This window comes from Mytilus trossulus, unplaced genomic scaffold (assembly GCF_036588685.1).
Source record: "Mytilus trossulus isolate FHL-02 unplaced genomic scaffold, PNRI_Mtr1.1.1.hap1 h1tg000122l__unscaffolded, whole genome shotgun sequence".
In the NCBI taxonomy this organism is placed as follows: domain Eukaryota; kingdom Metazoa; phylum Mollusca; class Bivalvia; order Mytilida; family Mytilidae; genus Mytilus; species Mytilus trossulus.
The window spans coordinates 1798377-1822216 of NW_026963298.1; positions in this window are offsets into that span (position 1 = coordinate 1798377).

A 23840-nucleotide genomic window follows, 5' to 3' on the forward strand; every position below is an offset into this window, starting at 1 on the left:
TCAAGTGTTTTGTACATTTTCGGTTAAAATGTTCACACAATCAGTGAAACATTCAAAAAGTTTAACTTAATTATGATTACTGAAAGTTTCAAACAATGACAAGAGTTTAATTTACCAAATAACTCATGTGTTTCTGTGAGGAAGAAAATCATGTGCAATTTTGGGAAATAAAGGGAAAGTAAATCCTTTAGCTGCGCACTGGCGCATGTCAATTGTGAATATAATTACCAAATATATTCGTTTATCATGATACTGAAGTCGACATTTACAATGAGTACACATCGTGGGAAAAATGCACAAATTACAGAAATAATTAAAACACCCTATTTTGTGTGCATCTCCTACCAAATCAGTATTTGTTGCATCTAAATATACTAGATGAGTAATAATCAATGTAAACATGGTACATTTTTGAAGAAAAACCCACAGTTTTGTAAAACAAAAACACCCTTATCCACATACACACTAGAAAGCTAATTGCGTCTAGTTTGACATCGCATATGATGCAGTAAATGAATGTTTTGGTATTGCCAATAATTCAATATGATTGTAAGTTTAACTTATAATCCACTGACCTGATTCTGAATATTGAGATCAATTCCAACATCAATCAGCAACTTGACGATTTCTGTGTTGCTGTTCTCTACAGCAATGTGAAGTGCAGTGTTACCAAACTAGATTGACAAAAACACTATTTTAACATAAAATGAAATAAAACAGGAATCGACCTATTGTATTAAAGGAAGTAAAACAGCATAGACTGGCACTTAGCGTAACGTCAAACTGGTACCCGATATCAGATAATGATACGAATTTGTCATTAGTTTATATTGCATGGCGCATGATTGCATGTAAGCTGAAGCTTGATGTTGCTAAACACCTACCCGAGCTCCATGATAAATATGTCATGCAGACAAAGCCCCAAATAACATCGTTTTTGTCTGTAAAAGTCATTACATTAATTGCTTGATAAACGAATTAGGTATAGACAATTCACTTGGAAACTCAACATATACCCTCACGACGCTTACCAAAGAGGAAATCCTGGATAATCATAGGTCTGTTCTTTGTTCCTTTGGTAGTTCAACTAAAGATGAAGAACTGTAACTATATTGGATACCTAAACTACATAAGTGTTCTTACAAACAACGGTATATTGCTGGGTCTTCCAAGTGCTCCACAAAACCTCTTTCTAAATTATTAACATCTATTTAATCAGCAATCAAAGACGGGCTTCAAAGTTATTGTGAAACTGCCTATTCTAGAGGCGGCGTGAATCAGATGTGGATACTTAGAAATTCCAAAGATCTTTTAGAGTACATACAATCTAACTCTCTTTCATCTTGTAACAGTATTAAAACATTTGACTTTTCTACTCTTTACACAAGTATTCCACATTCCAAACTAAAAGACAAATTGTAAGAGTTGGTATTACTTTGCTACATATAAAAGAATGACCAACGTAGATACAAGTATCTTGTCTTAGCGAGGGATAAATCCTACTTTGTAAAGAATCATTCTGATTCAAACAAAAAATTCTCTGAAACCGATATAATCAAGATGCTTGATTTCTTGATTGACAACATACTTGTTACGTTCAGGACATGTTTTTCAACAGACTGTTGGCATCCCAATGGGAACAAACTGTGCCCCTCTACTTGCCGACTTGTTTCTTTATTATAATGAGGATGACTTCATGCAGGAACTTCTTAGGAAGAAAGATAAGAAGTTAGCAATATCCGTTAACTCTACTTTCCGCTTTATAGATGACGTTCTTTCAGTAAACAATTCAAAATTTGGTGACTATGTAGAACGCATCTATCTCATCGAATTGGAGATACTACAGTTACAGTCAAGTCGGCTTCATATATTGACTTACATCTAGAAATTGACAATGAGGGTCGGTTGAAAACAAAACTTTACGACAAAAGAGATGATTTCAGCTTTCCAATTGTGAACTTTCCATTTCTAAGTGGCAACATTCCAGCAGCACCTGCATACGGGGTATATATCTCCCAATTGATACGATATTCCCGTGCTTGCATTTCCTATCATAATTTTCTTGATAGAGGGTTACTGCTCACAAAGAAGCCATTAAACCAAGAGTTCCAAATGGTGAAGTTGAAATCATCCCTTCGTAAATTTTACGGACGCCATCACGAGTTGGTTGACAGTTATGGAATAACCGTTTCACAAATGATATCGGATATGTTCCTTACGTCGTACCTACAATCCCTTTCCCTTTCATGAATGTGACCTACCGAATTAGACTATTTACCGGATTTGTAATTACATAAGCAACACGACGGGTGCCACATGTGGATCTGCTTACCCTTCCGGAGCACCTGAGATCTCCCCTAGTTTTTGGTAGGATTCGTGTTGTTAATTCTTTAGTTTTCTATGTTGTGTCGTGTGTACTATTGTTTTTCTGTTTTTCTTTTTCATTTTTAGCCTTGGCGTTGTCAGTTTGTTTTAGATTTAAGAGTTTGACTGTCCCTTTGGTATCTTTCGTCCCTCTTTTAAGGAATATACATAGATTGATTATTGTTTGGGGATTAGCTAAAGGCCGACTCCAGCTGCGGAAGTTTTTTCTCGCTGTGTTGAGGACCCAATGGTGAAATTGATATTGTTATACAGTACATTATAAAATGAGTTTTGGTTTGATTGACATCGAGACCCCTTTACACCTACGTTTAAATGAAGTGGATGTAAATAAAGGCAACAGTAGTATACCGCTGTTCAAAACTCATATAACATGTCCTCTATTAGTTTTGTTCTAGACTTTGTTTACCAATAAGGATTTAAACTGATTTAATACAATAATTGTGCATCTTTTTTATTGCTTCGTTAATTAAAATTTACAATTGTCAGTATGTCTATTTCTGAATTTATCAGTGGACACCTGCCTCCCTTGTCTTTACATTTTTTTTTAAATGATATAATTCAAACCTACGTTGCAGCCGTATGGCTACCCAGCGTGCAATGCTCTGACTATTTGTAAATAAGATGTATTCTTTGAATTATTTTTAAAAGTATCGACAAATTTGACACTAAAATTTATTCCTGTAGTTTTGTTGCTCACTCTATGCAATCGTGTTTTCTGTTATTCTATGTAAACCATATCATATGTTGTGTTAAATTACAAAAACAGTGCAATTTCAGTAGTTTCGAGTATTTATATCAGTGTGCTCTCGTATAATTTTTATTTGGTTTACATTTTCAGTACATGTCAGTTGAGTATTGTTTATATTTTATGTTTTTGTCGTATGATACAATCTCATCACATTTAAATTGTCGTTGATTGTTAGCTTCACCAATAGAACTGTTACAGTTTGCCCTTGTGTTTCTCGATATATTGTGACCACAACCTTAGGAAATTTTGTTTAAATCAACAAACTTTTCCAATGTTCTTCATTCTACAATGTTTGTTATGGAAAATTCTAATTTGTCACCTTTTCACTAATTTTGCAACCTTACTTGACTAAATAGTATCCACACACACACTAGAAAGCTAATTGCGTCTAGTTTGACATCACATATGATGCAGTAAATGAATGTTATGGTATTGCCGATAATTCAATATGATTGTAAGTTTAACTTATAATCCACTGACCCGTTTCTTTATATTGAGATTAATGCCACCATCAATCAGCAACTTGACGATATCTGTGTCGCCGCGAAATACAGCAATGTGAAGTGCATTTTTACCAAACTGGATAAAAAACAAAATAACTATATATTAAAACAATATGAAACAAAACAGGAAGCAACCTATTGGACTAAAGGGAGTAAAACAGCATAGACTGGCACTTAGCGTAAAATAAAACTGGTACCCGATAACAGAGTTGTATACGAATTTGTCATTTGTTAATTTTGCATGGTACATGGATGCATTTCAGCTTGATAAATGTACATATATTGATTATTGTTTGGGGATCATCTAAAGCCCTACTACAGCTGTGGGAGTTTTTTGCGATGTATTGAGGACTCAATGAAGACATTGATATTGTTTTTTCACAGTAGAGTATAAAAGGAGATTTTATTTGATTGACATCGAGACCCTATCCACCTATGTTTCAATGAAGTGGATGTTAACACTCTCCTTTAGTTTTGTTCTAGACTTTGTTTACCAATAAGGAATTAAACTGATTTAATAAAATAATTGCGCATCTTTTGTATTGCTTTGTGAATAAAAATTTACAGTTGTCAGTATGTCTATTTATAAATTTATCAGTGGACACCTGCCTCCCTTGTCTTTAATTTTTTTTAAATGATATAATTCAAACCTACGTTGCAGCCGTATGGCTACCCAGCGTGCAATGCTCTGACTATTTGTAAATAAAATGTATTCTTTGAATTATTTTTAATAGTATCGACAACATTGATACTTAAATGTATTCCTGTAGTTGTGTTGCTCACTCTTTGCAATCGTGTTTTATGTTCTTCTATGTTAACCATATCATATGTTGTGTTAAATTACAAAAACAGTGCAATTTCAGAAGTTTCGAGTACTTATATCAGTGTGCTCTCATATAATTTTTATTTGGTTTAAATTTTCAGTACATGTCAGTTGAATATTCTTTATGTTTTATGTTTTTGTCGTATGATATTATCACATCACATTTAAATTGTCGTTGATTGTAAGCTTCACCAATAGAACTGTTACAATTTGCCCTTGTGTTTTTCTCGATATATTGTGACCACAATCTTTGGAAATTTTGTTTAAATCAACAAACTTTTCCAATGATCTGCATTCTACAGTGTTTGTTATGGAAGATTCTAATTTGTCACTTTTCACCAATTGTGCAACCTAACTTTACTGTTGAGTATCCACACACACACTAGAAAGCTAATTGCGTCTAGTTTGACATCACATATGATGTAGTTAATAAATGTTTTGGTATTGCCGATAATTCGATATGATTGTAAGTTTAACTTATAATCCACTAACCTGATTATGTATATTGAGATCAATGCCACCATCAATCAGCAACTTGATCATATCTGTGGATCTACAATCTAAAGCAATGCGAAGTGCAGTTTCATCATCCTAGATAAAGAAAAATACAATTTTAACATAGTATGAAATAAAACAGGAAGCAACCTATTGGCCTAAGGGAAGTAAAACAGCATAGACTGGCACTTAGCGTAAAGTAAAACTGTTACCCGACATCTGAGTTTTATACGAATTTGACATTAGTTAATATTGCATGGTGCATGGATGCATTTAAGCTTTCTGAATTTTATACGAATTTGACATTAGTTAATATTGCATGGTGCATGGACGCATTTAAGCTTAATGAATATACATACTGTGGATTCATTTATTTTCGTGGGTATTAATTTTCTTGGATAGAGAAAAAAAAGACGTTTCGTGGTATACGTAAATTCGTGAATCGTTGATTACAAAAGAAAAAAAATAAGATGCGCACTTCGTGGATTTCTTTTTGATTTAGGAGATCATATAACCTCCTTGGTTTGATCAATAATAAAACAAACAAAAAAGAAGGAATTCATTGAAAACGTTTTGAATTGTCAAAATCCTCGCTTGGTCATTTTAGGTTAAAGTGTTCGTTGAAAAAATTTATTACAATAATTGAAAAAGGCAACTAATTATTTGTTTGTTTTACAATTCTTTTCGGGTTTCTATAATAGTGGAGCGGCAAATGTTGAAAAAGTCGCTTAGTTAACGATTTTAAATTACCTAAATACCTCATGGAATTTTAAGGTCTTAAATTGTTTATCGATTATTCAGCTTAAGAAAAATATTTGTCGTCAATATCAAATGTGGTACAAATGACGTTAAAAATAGCCTTAACTGACGTTACCTAACTTGCACCGAATACCCCACTGCTGATTCGGTAGTCAAATTTCACAACAAACCCGTTCTAAAAAATAATATGTGAATGAAATTGGTAAATACAGTTATTCCTGAACTTCATACAATGTAAGGGCATTTCCAAATAGTCCAAAATTAATTGCTTCACGCATCTGAAAATGGTTGAAAATAACACTGTAAAAATCATCGTTTTTCATCTAGCATTATTTGCAAGTGCAGTATATGTGTATTTTAAAGGCACAACAGTGAAGCCACCGTATAATACTTCAATCGACCCGATTTACTTTTTGAAGTTATTTCCTAATAATATAAATATTTGGCTAAATATCTGCTTTTTATCCAGATTCCAAGTCCGAATATTTGTCACAGATTTACCGACATTGTTGTGGTTTCTAGTTATAATCCCACATTCAGCGATTTAGCGAAGGTCATTTCATTTTGTAGTCATTTTCAAGCATATTTCTTGTTCATTTTATAATTTCCAAAGCCTTGTGATTAATTTATGTTGTTTGGTATTGTTGTATACTCGTTTTTGTTGAATTGAACTGGGAAAGTGAATTTCATTTTAGGGTTCGTTTGGTTTTCAGGTGTGTTTGATTTTTTTTTTTTTATTCAATCAAATGGACAATTTAACAATCACGTTAAATCTGGTCCCTCTAGATGCCAAAAAAAAAAAGGAAAGTGGAAGTTTGTGTTGACAAATGCATTATATGCGATTCTGTTGTTGATGAATTATTAATAACATCAACAGAATCTGGAAGAAAAAGTCTGATTACTGCTGCAGCAAAGAGACGAGATAATTTGTTCAGTTATTTGAACGAATTCTGCAATGAAACAGCAAGTGAAATACTCGAATTTAGGTATCATAGATTATGTTATAAAAGCTACACAAGTAAGCATAATTTAAAATCAGTATCAGCTGAAAAGGAATCACCAGATATAAATTTAGATTTATCTAACCGTTTGGTGCCTGAAAAAATTATCACAATACATAAAAGTGTATTATTTGCAAAAAAAATCTCATAAAAGGATGAAAACATTACATACAATTTCTTCTGCTGAAAGGTTAGTCAATCTCATAGATGCTGCTTTTAGAGCATGCGACGGTGAAATGATTTATCGAAAAGAGCAATATAATTTGCTCAATAGTTCAGTGTATCACGCAGCATGTCTGACCACAAACTTGGCATATAGACCAAAATCCACTGATCAATCTGCGTATGATTTGGCATTTAGCAGTAGTTTAAATTATAGACAGAGGCCTTATTCTTGACAAAAAGTATCTTGCTTCATCATCACTTTTGACAAGGTATCAGTCTTTTTTACCTGATAAAATAAGTAAGACATACTGTAATTCCTCTAAACATAAGGCTAAACTTGAGAGGTACTACAGGGATGCCATTGCTAGTTTGCTCAACAAGGGCAATATAAATCTAGAATTATATTTGCTAGCAATATTTCCATTGGAAACGCTGTTAAAACAGCGAATAACATCTAAGCAGAATTAGAAATGCTTGCGATAAAAGCCGACTTCAGTATATGTAGCTCCAACAAAACCAACGAAGAAATCGGTATGCATGTACTTTATGAACCAGCCTCAATATTATGACAAAAAAGGGAAAATGTTTATATATCTAGGGATTATTATCCTGCAAATAACCAAGTACAAATGCATATCGTTGGAAATATCAGAAGCATTGTTGTCTACCTGTTTGATAAGTTTTGTTACTTGTTTCTTGACAAAGTCTTTTGAATCATTTTATTCAGTATCAATGAATTTTTCGCATGACATTCGGAGAAAATGTGCTTCTCTCGCAGAATGCCTGGTGTCAAATTGTAATAACATATAAAAACTCCAATTGAAGTTTTATTATGCCGGTCGTTCATGCTCTGGGTGGGTGCGACTCCACTTCAAGTTTTTTTTGGAATCGGTTAAAAGACGGTATTCAACCTCTTTAGGACAAAACCAAGCCGTTTCGGTAATCTAGTAGCCTTAACGCATGATGATGTTGATAGTGCTGTAGTTACTGCTAGAGTGCTTGAAGCTGCTTTATATGACTCGAAACACAAATTTAAGAGTTATCAAAACGATTTAAATTTGCGGAGATATCACTTGGCTATAGATAAAGATAAAAGTCTTATAATATAAAAAAGAAGATGTGGTATGATTGCAAATGAAACAACTGTCCACAAAAGACCAAAGTGACACAGACATTCACAACTATAGGTCACCTTACGGCCTTCAACAATGAGCAAGCCCAAATGACCATACCGCAGTCGGCTATAAAAGGCCCTGATAAGACAATGTAAAACAATTCAAACGAAAAGCTTTCGGCATGTAAATTTAGCCAACCGAAATCGAAATAATGGCTCCCAATGTGCCTTTGTTGGAAAAGGGCGCAAAATGACAAGTTAGAGCCAGTTTTCTTTGAGGGACAAATGGCATCGGACTTTCTACAAGATCTAATTTGTTCATGTAAGGGGGAAAACATGCCAGACAGCACGTGCTTGCAAGGAGCAGGGTCTTCCTTGCACTGATTTATGTTTTTGTCCAAATGTAGGCAGTTGTAATGAAATATCATGAAAATAGTTCTTGTAATATTTGGTAATATAAAAAAGAAGATGTGGTATGATTGCCAATGAGACAACTATCCACAAAAGATCCCCTAACCTGGGACAGTGTTATAACAGTACAACATAATAACGAACTATAAAAATCAGTTGGAAAAGCTTTACTCATCAGATGGACAAAAATTAAAAGTGGACATGACCTGTTACTTATACATCCCGACACAAAAAGACAAAATGAACAGATCTGAGAGTACTCGCAGTTTTCTGATAGCTAGTTCAAAGCCACTTACAACTAATAAAAAAAATCAGGCATCTAAGACTAAACTATACTTTATTTTAATTTGCTATAATGTTTTTGACGTTTCATTTGGTATGAAAATAAACTCATCATAGATACCATAACGGTCATGTCTCAATTTTAGGAATTTGTTCTACAACACGCTTGCACTAATTGAGTAATATACCAAACTCCAATCACTATATTATATAAAAAGGTATCTTGTATTGAGATAGTTTGAATTCATTTTAAGAAAACTCAGTGACACGTCGAATCCTTGAAAACTGAAACGATTTTTTTCATGGCTGCATATTTGGTTTGATTTATTAACTATCATGCATTTCAGATACTCTTTTAAAAACTTTTTAACTATTAAAGTATTCAAGAAATGCTATTTGTCGATGTCAGTTATCAATGTTAATATGTTCCTGTTTTCCATTAGGCATTAAAATTTGTATACCATGAACTACCTTCAAAAAAGTTAAATAAAACGTTGTTCTGACGTCATGTGCAAATATGAAAAATAATTTGTATGATCTAACGTTTTTCTACATAATACTCATATAATATATTGAATATATCATAAATTTTGAAAATATCAATGGTATTGTTTCTCTAGATGAAAGTAGGATTTTTTTAAGTGATGACCTTTGACCTTGATTTTCGATATTATTGTACCAGATTTGATATTGACGACACATATTTCCAAAAAAGGACAGGATTTCAGCTTTCCAATGAGCTATTAAAATCCCATGAGGTATTTAGGTAATTTAAATTTCTAAAATTGTCCTCTCCGCCGCTCCACTATAAGGATATCAAAACTTTATGATTGAAAGCCCATTTCCCTAATAGCGATATAATAAACAGTCATATAAGTAAAAGGTGTGAAAATAAATGTTCCTGTCATAAACAATATTCCCGTATATAATTCAATTGATTTATAATCACTAGTAAACCAAACTATGACACGGTAATTAACAACTTGCAGTTATTTTCCATGAACAGTTTTATAATCTATTTAAAAAAAAAAAATTATCACTGATATTCGATATATTTATTATTGATTTAATTAAAACATATATGTCTTCTTTTAATAAAAAAAAACACTTTTTATGTTGCAATGTTTATCGCTAGTCAACACTATACGAAACTGCATACCATAACCGGAAATAAACATCCGACTTCATACACATTTATCGGGATTATTCTTCGTTGAATTCTTCAATTTGTGGTTTGCTATGACCCACGAAAACCACGAAAATTGGTATACCACGAATACAAATGAATCCACAGTAGATTGAATATTGTTTGGGTATCAGCTAAAGACCGACACCAGCTGCGGAAGTTTTTCACGCTGTGTTGAAGACCCAATGGTGACATTGATATTGCTGTTTCACAGTACAGTATAAAAAGAGATTTGGTTTGATTGACATCGAGACCCTATCCACCTACGTTTAAATGAGTTTTTCACGCTGTGTTGAAGACCCAATGGTGACATTGATATTGTTATTTCACAGTTCAGTATAAAATGAGATTTGGTTTGATTGACCTCGAGACCCCTATCCACCTACGTTTAAATGAAGTGGATGTTTACATTCTTCTTTAGTTTTGTTCTAAACTTTGTTTACCAATAAGGATTTAAACTGATTTAATAAAATAACTGCGTATCTTTTGTATTGTTTTGTGAATTAAAATTTACAATTGTCAGTATGTCTATTTCTAAATTTATCAGTCGACACCTGCCTCCTTTGTCTTTAAAATAAAAAAAAAGAAAATGATATAATTGAACGTACGTCGTAGCCATATGGCTACCCAGAGTGCAATGTTCTGACTATTTGTAAATAAAATGTATTCTTTGAATTATTTTTAATAGTATCGACAAATTTGACACTGAAATGTTTTCCTGTAGTTTTGTTGCTCACTCTATGCAATCGTGTTTTCTGTTATTCTATGTTAACCATATCATATGCTGTGTTAAAGTACAAAAACAGTGCAATTTCAGAAGTTTCGAGTACTTATATCAGTGTGCTCTCATATAATTTTTATTTGGTTTAAATTTTCAGTACATGTCAGTTGAATATTGTTTATGTTTTATGCTTTTTGTCGTATGATATTATCTCATCATATTTAAATTGTCGTTGATTGTAAGCTTCACCACTAGAACTGTGACAATTTGTCCTGGTGTTTTCTCGATATATTGTGACCACAACTTTATGAAATTTTGTTTAAATCAACAAACTTTTCCAATGTTCTGCATTCTACAATGTTTATTATGGAAGATTTTAATTTGTCATTTTTCACTAATTTTGCAACCGTACTTTACTGAAGAGTATCCACACACACACTAGAAAGCTAATTGCGTCTAGTTTGACATCACATATGATACAGTAAACGAATGTTTTGGTATTGCCGATAATTCAATATAATTGTAAGTTAAACTTATAATCCACTGACCGCATTCTGTATATTGAGATCAATGCCACCATCAATCAGCAACTTGACGATATCTGTGTATCTGTGATATACAGCACTGTGAAGTAAAGTTTTATCAAACTGGATAAAAAAAAAAAAACTATATGTTAACATGATATGAAATAAAACAGGAATAAACCTATTGCATTAAATGAAGTAAAACAGCATAGACTGGCACTTAGCGTTAAGTAAAACTTTTACCCGATATTAGAGTTTTATACAAATTTGTCATTAGTTAATATTGCATGGTGCATAGATACATTTAAGCTTAATGGATATACATAGATTGATTATTGTTTAGGGATCAGCCAAAGCCCGACTACAGCTGCGAGAGTTGTTTTCGTTGTGTTGAGGACCCAGTGGTGACATTGCTATTGTTATTTCACATTACAGTATAAAAGGAGATTTGGTTTGATTGACATCGAGACCCCTATCCACCAACGTTCAAATGAAGTGGAAGTTTACATTTCCTCCTTTAGTTTTGCTCTAGACTTTGTTTACCATTAAGGATTTAAACTGATTTAATAAAATAATTGTGCATCTTTTTTAAATTTTCAGTACATGTCAGTTGAATATTGTTTATGTTTTATGTTTTTGTCGTATGATATTATCTCATCACATTTAAATTATCGTTGATTGTAAGTTTAACCATTTGAACTGTGACAATTTCCCGTTGTGTTTTCTCGTTATATTGTGACCACAACCTTAGGAAATTTTGTTTAAATCAACACACTTTTCTAATTTTCTGCATTCTACAATGTTTGTTATGGAAGATTCTAATTTGTCACTTTTCACTGATTTTGCAACCTTACTTTACTGAAGAGTATCCACACACACACTAGAAAGCTAATTGCGTCTAGTTTGACATCACATATTATGCAGTAAATGAATGTTTTTTTATTGCTGTTAATTCAATATAATTGTAAATTAAACTTATAATCCACTGACCTGATTACATATTTTGAGATTAATGCCACCATTAATCAGCAACTTGACGATATCTGTGTATCCGTTTACTACAGCACTGTGAAGTGCAGTTTGACCCCACTGGATTGAAAAAAACACACTATTCTAACATAATATGAAACAAAATAGGAATCATTCAAGCAAGTAAAACAACAGAGACTCGCACTTAGCGTAAAGTCAAACTGTTATCAGATTTTTATACAAATTTGTCATTAGTTAATATTGCATGGTGCATGGATGCATTTAAGCTTAATGAATATACATAGATTGATTATTGTTTATGGATCAGCTAAAGCCAGACTACAGCTGCGGGAGTTTTTCTCGCTGTGTTGAGGACCCAATGGTGACATTGATATTGTTATTTCACAGTACAGTAAAACAGGAGGTTTGGTTTGATTAACACCTAGACCCCTATCCACCTACGTTTAAATGAAGTGAATTTAAACATTTATAAGAAATCGTAAGGCCTTCAACAAGGAAAACAAACCATAAAGCACGTGGCGGGGTTAAACGGTTTATTTTACAGCACAGCATATGAACATACTATATTAATAAATTCAAGAAGGCTTAAATCATCAGATTGGAGAAAAATACCAAACAAAAATATATAACTGACTTGTTTTTAATGCATCTGTTGTCTATGTAAACAAAACAAAAACTATATTACAGATACACGAATAGCTTATCTACGAATACAAACGTATTGATGACAAAGCAACAGTATTTATATTTAGAATAATAAGTCCGACATATTATGCTTCAAATTTCTTTTTTTTTTGCGCCAATTGTCGTAATAACACTACATATTGCTGTCCTTTGTGTTTTTTTTTTCAAAACAATGCTAACTTATGTTTCCTTAATGATATATAAAAATATAGTGTCTTATAAAATAGAAGGATAGGCACAATATAATAGGCATCGAAAACTATATTAGCATATGAACTATGAACATCTATCAAAGCTACAGGTTTATACGACTTTCCAGAATGATGACGACTATAACACAGAAGATGATGATGCCGTTGATGAAGCGTTGTCTAGAATGTCCTCCATCCGCAACAATCAGAAATAACATTTAACAAACAGGGATGCGTCATACGGTGTAACATGTGTTTGTATATGACTAAATAGTTGCTCACAATATAGCTCGATTAATTTTGTCAAAGTATATATGGTGCAGTTAATAAGTAGTAATAACATACAGAACTCTAAATTAATATAAAAAGGGTGAGGTCAATTTGATTTGAAGGGTGCGGTCAATTCAATTTGAAGAAATCAAATGTTATACTATGTTAACAAACATTGGTATTTGTTGTTGCATATATAAACACATAATACATAGTTTTGTGTCGGTTTTGTTGATCATTTACTAACCTTGTCCTGTGCAGGTAGATCAATACCAGCATCAATAAGCAACATGGTGATTTCCGTGTTTTCTTGTCGTGCAGCATTGTGAAGTGCAGTTTTACCATCCTATACATGACATACAATAATTTTAACATATCATTGAATGATAACGATAGCAGATTATGTCAAATAAGAGAATAAAACAACACCGTGTCAATAAAATGTTATTAAAAAATCAACCGCAAAGCTTATTATCATTTAAAGAAATGTGTATGTGTTTGTGGATTATTTTAGTTAACAATTAACGTGCAAGGAAAATTAATTATGTTAAGGGCGGTGTTATTGTGGCCGTCATCTTGTTCACATTGGTTACGAAAAGATGTTCGGTCAACGTTGACTATCGAAACATAACCAACGGCAAGATCAACTACTAGAAGTCATCTCGACCAATCAACCAAAGCATATACGAATTTTTCACATTTAAATTGCATTATGTGTAAGCTTTAGTACTATAATTGTTATAATATTGTGTTTTTTCGATATATAGTGACCTCAACATTTGGAACATTTTAAAGTCAACAACAGTTTCCATGGTTCTTTATTCTGCAGTGCTTGTTATGGAAAATATCAATTTGTCACTTATCACTTATGTTGCAACCTTAAATGATACTTTACTAAAGAGTAACCAAACACACTGCATCAAGTGTTGTCTAGTTTGAAATTATATATGATGCAGTGCATTTAGTTTTTGTCATTGCAGATAATTCAATACGTTTGCAAGTTTAACTTATAATCCACTGACCGGTGTCTGTATATTGAGATCAATACCACCATCAATCAGCAATCTGACGATTTCTGTATGTTCGTAATTTACAGCAATATGAAGTGCAGTGCCACCACTCAACTAGAGAAACATAATTATAATTTTAACATGATATGAAATAAAACAGGAAACAACTTATAACATTAAAGGAAGTAAACCAACAAAGACTTGCACTTAGCGTAAAGTCAAACTGGTACCCGATATATTACATTGTTGTCGTTAGCTTGAAGTGCAGTATTAAAAAGGAGATTTGGTTAGATTGTCATTTATAACCAATCGTACGACCTTCAGCGTCACTGATGAGTCTAATGTAGACGACACGCGCGTCTGGCGTACTAAATTATAATCATGGTACCTTTGATAACTATTTACACCACTGGGTCGATGCCAGGTCGACGTTTCGTCCCCGAGGGTATCACCAGCTCAGTAGTCAACACAAATATCAATAATGTGGACTTTTTTTTGGATAAATTTCCTGTTAACAAAACTTTGATTTTTCGAAAAACTAAGGATGTTCTTATCCTAGGCATAAATTACCGTAGTCGTATTTGGCACAACTTTTTGGAATGTTTGATCCTCAATTATCAATGCAAATGAAACCTGACTCAAGTGCGGTATAGTTTCGCTGTGTTAAAAACTGATTAGTGACATTGATGTTGTTAGTTTGCTGAACAGTTTTAAAAGGAGATTTGGTTTGATTGCAAACTATCAACCTACGTTCATATGAAGTAAATGGAAACATTTATAAGCAACCGTACGGCTTCAAAAAAGAAAACAAAGAATTAAAAATGTGTCATGGTTAACCTTGGACAGTAGTGTAATCCCTATAATCGTAATTAAAATACATAGTGTTATCCATTGTTTTTTTGTTTTTTCAAAAACATTAGCTTGGTTTATATATTGAAAGGCACTCTTTGTTTGATGCATATGATTTAATGATTATTAAGATACTGTCATACATATAAGACGATGTGGTATGAGTGCCAATGAGACAACTCTTCATCCAACCCTGGGACAAAAACATCATTATTATCAAGAATAATACACAGATTTGCAAACAGTAAATTTCATAAAATGACTATACAATAGATATACATGATTAAACTGAAATGATGACTAGCTTTAGATAAACTCATCATATATTGCTCCCTGATGAAGGCTGTACATTGACCTATATTGGTTTACTTTAACAAAAGATGTTATTTGGATTGAGAGTTGTCTCATTGGCATTCATATCACATCTTCCTCTACCTAATTGAAAACATGCTAAAAAGTAGGTCGACAAATATAACTATTTCTTTTAGAACAACATCGCTTGACAACGGCTACAGCCCGGCTGAAATGTTGATAAGCCGAAAACAAAATACAAAGGTCCCAATCTGACAATGATGAAGTTAGTAGAAAGTTGTGACACTTTTCAATTCTCACTGAAAAGCCTGATACTAAATTGTTAAACATGATTTTAAAACAATTCCTAATGAATTACAATAGTAAACTAAAAGATAACACAGTAGATGAATCTGATAAATCTAAGTTAAGGAGAACATCAAAACCTCCAGACGTCCAGGTTAAATTGATCAATGAACTACCTATGACTCTAAAGTCTTGGAAAACACCAGAGTGCATATGTTGACTTTCAAGTTGCAATTCTTATTAGATGCTTACGTTACTATATAGTTCTTCTTCATTTGAAAACTGTTTATGGTCACTTTTGGTTGTTAATTTTATTTTGTTATAAGGGGAGGTTGATTTTAAGGGAAATAATTATGTACAGTTCAATATTCTTTTCAAAACAAGCAGAAACATGGTTACGACATTTTACATATAGTCCAGCTGATTCGTGCATTTTTTCAAAAGAATCTTGGGTTTGATGATAAAAGCACGAAACTTTGCATAATGGTAGATCTATATATGGAAGTCAATTAAAGCTATGGACCCACCCGGAAAATCCAATATGGCGGCCATTTTCAAGATGGCTGCCAATCAGTCAAAATATCAGTTACCAGTTTTAAATTACAGCAAATACTATTCAAATCTAATATTTTTAAAGCATAAGTCATAATGTTTAAATTAAGTCATGGTGGAATTTAAAACTTTACAAATAAAAAGGCGGACATTTCAAAATGGCCGCCAAAAATGTAAAACATTAATTCAACTAAAACATGGCTCTGTTGATATTCATTTCATTCTTCGAATTGTTATTTGCAGTTGATACTACGTTCTAAGGAATGGAAACATTCGAACGTTTTCATGACGCCTTTATGATTTGTTTGACTGTGTACCATCTAAATCACAAATGATGATTTTAAATAAAGACGAAATGGTATGATTGCTAATGAGACAAATCTCAACAAGAGACCAAATGTCACAAACATTTACAGCTATAAATCACCATACGGTCTTTAACTATTAGTAAAGCCCATACCACATGTTCTATCTCTCCTTGTCCAATTCATAATACATGGGTTTTTTCCCAAAAAAAATTTGTTAATACTGTGTAATTTGATCCTTATTTTTTCATATCTATGTTGTCTACAAATGATTTTTTGAAGCATTAGTATTCATCTTACAGAAATGGCAATCCAGATTTTATTTCAAACTTTAACATTTGGTCAAACATAAGATAACAAAATTAAAAAGATGTTGGTATACTTAACATATACCATCATGTTTCTAATTTGATTATACTAAATATGACTCATCAAGCTATTAAACCAATAACACCTGCTGACCCTCCATGAAAACCTAAGATCATTCCCTAGTTTTATGAAAGGGTTCATGTTGCTCATGGTGTCTTCCTCATCTTTTTTAACATTTAAACAACAACATATTTACACAGCAGTTTTAAAAATGTGTACCAAGTTTAACCCACTTAGTCTTTGCACAACTCTTCCTCACATTTGAAAAAGAAATGTACATAAAATCATCATCCTCCCACATGTTTATCTACCGCTAGAGTATCTTTCAACCATATTGTATGAGCTCATTCAAAATGCTGATACCTTTGTGATGAGTATCCAATAGGGTATATATCCACTTCCTATGTATGTGCTGTATTTGTACGGTATTATCAATAACATTTAACACCTTAGCCAGGCCTCCTAATTTACAAGTGTTGAATTATATTCATTGTTTTATCTACATATACCATTTTCAAGTCACGTTTACAACACTAGAGCTGCATAGTAAATGTACATCACATACTATAGCACACGTACACTATGATAAACGGGATAAAAATGCTACGAACCACAGAATAAGCAGCATAATAACACCTTTATACATTAGAAGAGACCTTATCTTAATATTCTAACATACAAATGTCTACTTCAATCATTAATATTACAAATCAGTAGACGTTACGTGGACTCAATTTATCCTAAGTAATTCTTTCTTTGAATGTAACATAGTTTACCACGGTCTCGTTCCTCAGTTAACAATATTTTAGGATCTTTGTATCAGAATGAGAAGTAAACATGCTATAACTATATATTTTGTTCATGATTCATGAGAGCCTGTGAAAAGAATCTGCTATTCACGAAAAACTATGTTCAATTACAGCTTTCTAACCAATCACATACTAAGCTTCTCAATAATGACATTACTAAATAAATATCTAAAGCAAAATGTTCACCATGTTCCACTGGTCCAATTTGGCATCAGCACTAACAAAGGAAGTTTGATCACAATTAATAATTAATACATGTCAAGGAAAACAATTGACACATTGCTGTACTTAGAGAATTTCGATTCGTAGTGACATATTTGACCTCTTACTGAAACATTATTCAATGCGGATGGCTATTTGTCTTGTAGTCTTAAATGCGTGGAATGATGTCAAGACATACTTAATATTTTCATTGTCATCTGCTTCAACCCATCTTTGTTATCATGTTGTTGACTAGATGTAAGTATGGAACGCCAACACTGTCTTATTATGCCCATTTTGCATTATATGTTGTGGTTACCTTTGTATGATGTGCATTTACCTTTATATGATGTGCACTTGTCATCATATGATGTACAAACACCTTTATATGATGTGCAAATATCCTTATATGATGTGCAAATATCGTTATATGATGTGCAAACATCACTATATGATGTTCAAACATACTTATATGATGTGCAAATGTACTTATATGATGTGCAAACATTCTTGTATGATGTGAAAATATACTAATACTATGTTGAAAGATTCTTATATGATGTGCACATATACTTATATGCTGTGCAAATATACTTATATAATGTGTACATATCATTATATGATGTGCAGTTTCCCTTATATTATGTGCAAACATCATTATATGATGTGTTTGTGTCATTATATTATGTGCTTGTAATCTTATATTATGTGGTTTTATTTTCTTCATTATATGATGTCGAAACGTCATTATATGATGTGTTTTCATCGTCCTTATGGTCAATGAACATGATAACGATAAGAATGATTACTGTCTACATAAGTGATTCCGATCTGCTTCTGCGGAGTAACCGTTCCTACTAATTAGGATCAAATCTGTAGCTACCGTTTAGAAAATGGTTGAGGCTTGAGATAAACCTTGGCATGTTAGTACCTCGTTTTAAAATGCAAAATATTACATCTGATATTGTTGGAAAATTGTAAAAATATAAATGAATTGCAAAGTTTTGTTTAAATCGACGAGTCTTTATTAATAAACATACGAAGTCTACAATACGGTTAAAGTTATTTAAAAATTCAATAAATAATTCTTTTATGTCATGCTCTATGATGGTTTTAACGCGGGAAGGCATTATATTTGTCAATTTCGGTATACCTAACGTTAGCATTTTTCTATAAGAAGATACTACACGAAGTTTAGTATTGTCATTTATGTAAATATTGTCTTTCTGATCATTTTAGCTGTTCGAGTTTCTCTTTATATATTCTCAAGATAGACACAAACAATTGGGAAAAAATCCGACTTTGATAGAGTAACGGCTCAAATAAGGAACTTGTCATTTGTAACCAAAAAAAAAGAGGGGATAGGAAGAAATAAAGGGGGCCTTTCATTTTATCATTTTTGGAATGGAAAAGTGGCATTCAATTTTATATAATTTTAAATTTGCCGCGGTTTAATGATATGGCGAATTCTTCGTCAACCGTAGGCATCAATCTTTACGCCTCGTTTCGCTCACCTGAATTGTTAAAACCTGAAAATTAAGTTTCAACAATTTCTTATAGCAGAGAATTTTTCTTCTGATGCTATATTTGAATGAAGGTGTGGTAAATATTAATGAAACCACAAACGGCAAATCCAAACTAAGTTCCCTGAAGTCGCAAACAACTTTCATACTTCAGTAACTTGATTATATATGCTCTTGTCTATCAATTGCAAGAAAAGGTTTCTCTATTATTAGTTATCAAGATAATAGTCAATAAAACAACAAAACTCTGAAAAGCCAAAATTGCCCAAAAAGAACCTTTACTATAGAGTATAATTCAGACACATTGCACTTTTTTTAAAATGTATTATGTTTGCAGGATAAACGCAAAATATTAAAAGCCGCTGCCGTAAATCTTCACTTTGAAAAATTAAAAACACCACTCTGTATCTGTAAGTGAACAACAGGTCTCATTAAAAAATAAATATATGCAGTGTTTCAAGTTCATTCAGACACCAGATTAAAAACGCTCAATTCTCTGGTTTTGTTTGATTGATTCACACATTCAAATATTTGAAGGCTGAAATTTCATTGGCTGATGTAATTATACAAGGACAGAAAATAAAATGACGTGTTGTCAGATCCTTGTATCCAAAGCTTAAACAGGTGATCTGTACATTATATATTAATAAATAAATGTGTTGGACACCGACTCCAGTTTGAGGGAATTGGAGCACATGTATTTCCTTTTTCGAAATTAATAAAAAAAAAAACATGGTTGTTTTTTTTTTTTAAGTTTCATCATTGTTTTATTTTTTCCTCATTCTAAATGGAGACAAACTATTTCGCTTCCCTTCTGAAATAGATAAAATCTCTTTCAAGAAATTTAGAATCAAACATTTACAAAATAACTTCTCCCCCATACATGCCATACTCACATACAACTATCAATGGTCGGTACGTGAGCCCTGTTTAATCGAGTCTAGAGGTGTATACTAGTATACGAGCGGCTTCCCACGAAACCTTTTATATTGCGGTTACTGCATGTCTAGTGGTAGTACTTTCGTCGCAACATGTTTGCCTTGAGTGAGAGAGGTCGTGGGTTCGAACCTCGGCCGGGTCAAAACCAAAGACTTTAAAATAATTAAGAGCAAAAACTGGTTGGCTCGGAATCAGAAAAATGTGTCCGAATAAGGTGATATAAATGTCTTCCTTCGAAATGCTACCTTTTGAACTAGCATGTTAAAAAATCCGGCTCAGGGTGTCGGTCTAGTACAAAACAGGGTTAGTAATCATATCACATTAACATGTTCTTGTACGGATATATGAAGTTGCCGCTGGACCTCAAGAATCCACCCATAATCATCTATAGTTGAAACTGTGAAATATATGCGCAAAAACATGAAAAAAAGCTGCACGTAAATGTAATGCACCGAGTTCAGGTTCATTCCATATCTCCTTTAATCCATTTCGGGTGAAAGTGATGGGCGCTTGGTGGTCGAGTGGTTACATTGTTATTTCGGGGTCTTTTATAGCTGAATATGCGGTATGGGCTTTGATCATTGGTGAAGGCCGTACGGTGACCTATAAATGTTAATGTCTGTGTAATTTTTACCTCTTGTGGAGAGTTGTCTCTTTAGTAGTCATACCACATCTTCTTTTTTATAAGTAGACGAACTGCTGTATCACTAGCATGTCAACACTTAAGTGTGCGATTTCAAATCCCGCACGTGGCAGGTAAGCTCGATTCCAATCTTAATTGACCAGAATTGTCTGTTTTCCAAATGAAGGTCAGGGGGTCTCTCCGGGCACTTCGGCTTTCTTCACCAATATAAACTCACCACCACGAAATAGCATAAAAGTGTTGAAAGTGGTGCTAAATAACAGTCGATCAATCATCCATACCGGTATACTTATGGCCTCTAAATCTATTTAATAATTAGTCTCACAAAGTCAATGTATGACATCAGTATACAGAGATAAAAATATTAACTACTTACAGTATATACAAAACAAGAGAGAGAGGTTTTAAAATTGCTAAGCCAGATTGAGGACAAACGCATGTGTCTATATTTTTGTTTAATAAACGAACAAGCTGAAGTTGACATTTTACTGAAATCTTATACATCCAAGTTTTCGTACATGGCTTAAAGCCTTATCGGATAAATGTTTTTTGTCATATTAAAATTTCCCGTTTTAGTAACAACAATTCCCAAATAGTTATATTGTTTTATCATCTCAATGTTAGTATTATTGTAAGAAAATCGGAGAATTTTTTGGTTTCCGTCCAAAAAAAAAATTTAAATTTTGACAATATTAAAACTTGATTTATAACATGTACGTTGACATTTCTTTAATTCCTGATGTATTTTTTCCCTGTTCACCAAGCAATAGTTAAATCTGGTCCATGTGTGTGTTACTGACAATGAGACAATTCTCCATTTAAGTCATAATCAGTTTGGGGGCAACCCCTTAATGTTATAAATATCCCTTTTACATGTTTTATGAGGGATCAATATAAGTTATAATATATTTGTTTGAATAAAAGAGCTCATATTTTCTCGAAGAACTATATATCTATCTCGTATTAAATGGTCAAAACATGTCCAAGAATTTTGTAATATTCCTGGACTTTAACCATGTTAACACATTTACTTTTACAGTTTAATATTATTCAAAATAAGTGGACCCCTCTTTTAGAAAAAGTTGTTTCAAATATGATGCAACTCTCCTCTTTTTGAGTACAAAATTCAAGTTTTCAAAGGTTTTGTATAGAAGAACTATACAAATCCTTGGTATTTCTATTTTTTTTTCTACATCAATAAAATGACCCCTTATCTGAGGGAGGGTTGTTCTCAACCTGATTATAACAAACACAGGTCAAAGTACGGCCTTTATCACCTGTGGGGCTTTGATACCGACCAAACAGCAAGCTATAAAGGACCCCAACATTATTAGCGTATACAATTCGAACAGAAAAACCAACGGTCTAGACTAATTTATATATATATATCCAAACAGGAAAATACCAAATTATGAACAACATCAACAAACGATAACCGCTGAACGCCGTGAACGACAGGCCCCTGAATCAATCAGGACAGGTGCATAAACATGCAGTGGCTATAGATAGTTTTGTTTCGCCAGCATACTATTATAATTGCAGTTGAAGGCAAATCCTTCAGAAGTTCTTCGTACTTTATTCTAACAGCGAATAGGTTTTGATGGGGAATATAAGTAAGGGGAAAAGAAACCAATTGTTTCAGTGTTCTTTACAGGTATTTCCGCGCTGTTGTAAATTTATGTCGGAGCACTCCCTCTTTGGATAAATAGGTTACATGCTGAAACAAATATTCTCACAGATATATACATCTTCTGGTGGGGTGATTTTATGTTTAAAGTCGTTATATATACAGGTTAGATTGTGAATTTAAAACAAATGTTGATTTCTTTTTATAATATTTACAAAAACAACGGCGCGGGAAATGGACATGATTACATTAATCAAATTGGTGTGGCCTTAAGATATATTTCTAATTCTCTTTCCAGATCTTCCGGTATAGTTCTGTTAAGTCCTGTAATATTTTTCGTCACTAAGAAATTATTTTAGTCAATCAAAAGTAAATTGAATAGGAAAGGTGATAAGTTTTCTCCTTGTTGAACACGATTGCCACAAGCAAGCAAAGTATTCCGAATTATAATTACTACCGTGTATCATCGGTAGAGCGGATATAGCTTAATAGGTACTTCGAAGCGTGACAAACTATATACCGTACATTCATTTAACTATGCATCGTACGGAAGGATTCATGTGATCAGCTATACAAAACGCTTCTTGTCGGAAAAAAACATCGAACTATAACATATGAACAAAACATTTCAATGTCAATTATTGAAACAGCTATACTTATTACGCACAAACAGTGACCTTCTATAAGAAAAAGAGTTGCAATGAATATAGAACCATATCGGATGAGACGAGCGCCAATTTCTTTGACAAGTATTTGCAAATGTTTTTAATAAGGGTTCTTGTTTTGGGAAAATAGTGAGACTTCTCTAATAACCAACCTACGACCAAATCATTTCTTAAAACAACAAATATGTTTAGATTGAAGTACACATTGATATAATGTAAACAAAACAAACATTTTCGTACCGTGTCAGAAGAAAAATCGATCACGACCCCTTGATTAGTACCTATTTTCGCTGAACCGATGATACACGGTGATGCCAGCAAGTGGGCAACTGTTGAAACAAAGAGCGATGACACAGTAATAAGGTGGACACAGTAATGACAAAGTTAATGCTTTTTGTTCTATTTTTTCTAAAGAAACAAAAAAGAGGAACAAAATGCAAAAGACGGGCATCAGCCCATTCATCTCCGTTGGAAAATAAAAATATTAAATACCCTAAAT